Consider the following 4195-nt stretch of genomic DNA (forward strand, 5'->3'; position numbering starts at 1 on the left):
CTGTTTGGGTATGGACCTGGAAAGTATGACATTACTTTGCAGGCTATCTCTACAGTAGACTGCAACTCCTCCCCCTTTGGCAGTTCTAACTTGACGGAAAATGTTATAGTTGGGTATCGAAATCTCTGAATTTTTGGTGGCCTTCCTAAGCCAGGATTCAGACACGGCAAGGACATCAGGGTTGGCAGAGTGTGCCAAAGCAGTGAGTAAAACAAACTTAGGGAGGAGGCTTCTGATGTTGACATGCATGAAACCAAGGCTTTTTCGATCACAGAAGTCAACAAATGAGGGTGCCTGTTACAGGAATTAAATTCCTCTATGTTTTAATACCCAATTAAAATTAAACACTCTGTCAATTCCGAAGAATTTGTAAGACTCTTATTTGCATAAAATGGACAAAGACCAGTCTCAAAATCAACCAGCTGCGTTTATTCTCGAGAGTACTGAACATGATACAGTTTACCACAGGTTATAAACTGAAAATGACGTCATTAGTTTTCGTACTACCCCGTCTCATCTCCGGCCAGTACAATGGCTGTATAGTTCTCAAGCCTTCCCACATCGTCTCTCCCTACTAAGATAATTTACGACCCGAGCCAAGGTCTGCCTGTGTAGATAAGCATTCTAGCCAGTCTGGCTATAAGTTTATTCATTTCTACCAAGGAACAGACAGTCATTATTCTAATTCTTGATTATATTTACACACGTTATATTCAGTACTAGGGTTAAAAGAAAATTCATACATCTATACAGTAACATAATAGTATCCTGATTAGTCAGTCCTGATTGAAATGTATACATAATGAGTCATTATTGATAAAAATCCCTTAACATATCCACCCTATGATTAAATATTATACATCCAATCACACATCTAGTTTTATTAAAATATTAAAGAGCATACTTCTATTTTTTATTAGAAATATTTATTGCAAAATATCACCTAAACATAACCCAATTCTTGCATTCACACTGACTGTTTTTAGGCCAACATCAGAATCATAACTCTTCTCATCAGAATTTTCGTTACAATCTTCATTGAAACACGAACATCTAAATTCCCCAAACATCAAATATGGTCTCCTCGCGAGTGAAAGGATCCGGATTCTTCGATTACGTCCGGAGCCATGTATTTTGTATTCCACTGGTCAGAGCTTAGGATTGGTCCATATATCACCATCTGTGTTATTGATTTCTCCAGAGTCCTGGAAATGATAACTTTCATACACGCAATCAAACACATCCGCACAAAACTAACACAGTCACACAGGTGAAGTTAGCCCATAACACAGTAATCATAACATTTTTCCATCTTCCAAACACACTGTCAACCCAATTAGTCAGAGAAGTATCCACCCCTGAGTTCACGGCCAACTCGTGAGCTAGGGTGTGTAAACCAGCCAAGGCCTTGGTCACTGATCCACCCGGAGCTGTGTCATCGGGGTCCAAACTACCTCCATACCTCCATGGGGCGGCAGGGTAGACTAGTGGTTAGAGAGTTGGACTAGTAACCGGAAGGTTGCAAGTTCAAGCCCCCGAGCTGTCGTTCTGCCCCTGAACAGGCAGTTATAACCCACTGTTCCTAGGCCATCATTGAAAATAAGAATTTGTTCTTAACTGACTTGCCTGGTTAAAGAAAAATAATAAATACACTCCCACCCTTTTCAGCCAGCAAACATATCCAAGACTATTCTATTCTGCCAAGCCATTCATTACATCTCTGATATAATTGGTGAAGCGCTGTGGATTTTTAATAGATATAATTGATCCAATCCACATTCTCATTGAGAGTGGACCACCAAAAATACTTGACTCTAATCCTGCCAGGATCTAATTTATAGCTTTGATCTCATCTGCCCCCCATACAGGCCATTCCCTTAGGTAACCAGTTTCCCTTTCCTTAAGATCTTTCATCTGAACTATCCACACCGGCTCTTGGCTCTGGACAACTCCACAGTCAGTATCTGCTTTGTCAGGGGACTCTGCTCGTATTCTGCTGACTATAGAGCAATTAGCTGATCTAACTTTTTCTACCTGGAATGCACTCCATCTTCTTTCATGCTGGGTATGTAGATTTATGTTGCCCTCGCTGCATGATGTGAGCTATAACCTGTTTCCATGAACTACACAGGGACTTGCATAGATGTCTTCCATAATAGCTGCTCTTAGTCCAAGGGCGTGGTAGAGTATATTCAGGGCATAATGCGCAGACAGGGGTATGGTGGGGTGCTGGTACAGTGGGGGTAAGCCCAGGCACTGGGTGATGATAAGAGAGGTTGTATCTCTGGACATGCTGGTTGTAATGGGTGAGGTCACCGCATGTGTGGGAGTTGGGACAAAGGAGGTATCAGAGGTATGAAGAGTGGAACTAGGGGCTCCATTGTAAACTAAAACAATGATAACTGACTTGAACAACAGTACACAAGGCATATTGACATTTGAGAGAGACATACAGCGAGGCATAAAGTAATCACAGGTGTTGATTGGGAGAGCTAGCTAAAACAACAGGTGAGACAACAACAGCTATTCAGCTAACACAACAACAGCAGGTAAAATGGTGATGACTAGGCAGAGAGGGTCGGATTAACTACACACAGAGCCTGAGTTCGCGGCTGGAGCCGCCAGAGAAAAAATAAATAAACAGAATGGAGTACCGTGATTAATGGACAGTCCAGCAGGCATCAGTTATGTAGCCAAGTGATCATAGTGTCCAGGGGCAGCAGTAGATGGAACAGGAAGCCGCCACTACGCTAGCGACACGGCGTTTAAAGTTAGTAGCAAGGGGCTAGTAGGAGCGTCTGCTCCGACGGAGGCCGGTTGAAGGCACATTCATCGGCAGACCGGTCGTGGTGGTGAGGTGGGGCGCCGTGTCGACAGAGAATCCAAGCCAGATGGCGATAGGGGTATTGTATAATTTTGTTTGCTAGCCGGGAGATGCGCCTGGCTCACGGCTAACTGGTGCTAGCTTCGTGGCAGTGGCGTCAGCCACTATAGCCAATCGGTAGCAGCGGTGATCCGATGCCAAGGTCCAGAGTTTACAGCAAGGATCCGGTGGAGTATTGGGCTCTAGCCGTGTATGAGTGGGGTTCGGGTGAACAGCTGAGTAGGCTGGGAGGTGGGCCTCAGGGATAGCTTTGGTACTGGATGCCACGGTGAGTGCAAGCTAGCTGCAGGCTGTGAGCTAGCTAGCTAGCTGCAAGCTAGCTGTGAAGATCAGAAGTAGTGGTCCAGGGATTACGACAGGAATCCAGCGTTGTTGTGGAGAGACAGTCCTATACTGGTAGACTAGCAAGTATTATCTAGGCTAAAAACAGGGCTGGTATCTTTGCAGATGGTAAAAGCCATTAGCAGTGGCTAACAATGACTAAATAGCTTGTAGCTAATTAGCTGGTTAGCTTCTGGAGGTTCTTGAATGTGTTCTAAAATTGAAAATAATAGCGATTCCGTATCACATTGGATGAGGCAGGTTACCGGAAGGTATAATCGAATTAAAAATCGAAAAGAGATTGAAAATAAATTGAAATGTATATACAAAAACTCGAACAATACAAAAGTACACGAGAGGAACAAACAAACATGTCTTCACTGCTATGCCATCTTGGTACTGAATCATGAAACAATTACAGCATTTTTACTGACTTACAGTTCATATAAGGAAATCAATCAATGTAAATAAATAAATTAGGCCCTAATCTTATGGATTTCACATGACTGGGAATACAGATATACATCTGTTGGTCACGGATACCTTGACAGAGTTGATCAGGCTGTTGACTGTGGAATGTTGTCGCACTTCTTTTCAGTGGCTGTGCGGAGATGTAGGATTTTGGCAGGAACTGGAACACACTGTCATGCGCGTTGATCCGGGGCATTCCAAACATACTCTGTGGGTGACATGTCTGGTGAGTATGCAGGCCATGGAAGAACTGAGAACCAGGAATTGTGTCCAGATCCTTGCGACATTATCATGCTGGAACATGAGGTGAAGTTTGATAAGGATGAATGGCACGATAATGGGCCTCAGAATCTCGCCACGGTATCTCTGTGCATTCAAATTGTCTTCGATATGTCCGTTGTCCATAGCTTATGACTGCCCATATCATAACCCCACATACACCATGGGGCACTCTTTTCACAAAATTTACATAAGCAATTCACTCGCCCACACAACGTCATACATGTGGTCTGTGGTTGT

Source organism: Oncorhynchus keta, unplaced genomic scaffold (assembly GCF_023373465.1).
Source record: "Oncorhynchus keta strain PuntledgeMale-10-30-2019 unplaced genomic scaffold, Oket_V2 Un_contig_29962_pilon_pilon, whole genome shotgun sequence".
Lineage (NCBI taxonomy): Eukaryota > Metazoa > Chordata > Actinopteri > Salmoniformes > Salmonidae > Oncorhynchus > Oncorhynchus keta.